The sequence below is a fragment of the Nicotiana attenuata genome, unplaced genomic scaffold (genome assembly GCF_001879085.1).
Source record: "Nicotiana attenuata strain UT unplaced genomic scaffold, NIATTr2, whole genome shotgun sequence".
In the NCBI taxonomy this organism is placed as follows: Eukaryota; Viridiplantae; Streptophyta; class Magnoliopsida; order Solanales; family Solanaceae; genus Nicotiana; species Nicotiana attenuata.
In genome coordinates this window covers 125363-125877 of record NW_017670662.1, presented here as the reverse complement: position 1 = coordinate 125877, position 515 = coordinate 125363, and positions in this window count along the sequence as shown.

Below are 515 nucleotides of genomic sequence, written 5' to 3'. Positions count from 1 at the left end.
GGGGGGGGGGGGTAGACATAGAAATAACATAAAGATAACCATGTTCCACTCTGGCACAAACTATCTATATTTCAAGAAATATACAAACTTTAAAATTATTGAATTGTAACACACCGGACTTTAAACAGAGTTTCACATCGACAAAATACAAGAGGGATGCTAGGTATATAAGTTAACAAGCCTTAAACCCTAGTGACGCATTTTAAAGTCGTGCGTGTCTAGACCCAAAGCGGACAATATCACTAGTGAACTGAGTTGTTAAGAAAAAAAATTCTTTTAAAATATTCATAATTAACTGCTGTTATATAATTATTTTAGAATTGTTCTTAGAAGCTTTATGTTTTTCATGCATTTAGAATCTTTGCTTGTAATGTATATTTCATTAAAGTTTTGTTCCCTGCTTTAATGGAGGGTCGTTGAGACTCACTGAGTACAATGGATGGTACTGACGTTCTCTTTTGGGAACCTGCGTTGATCTGCGGTACAACATAGGAACCGATTTTGCAGGCGAGCAG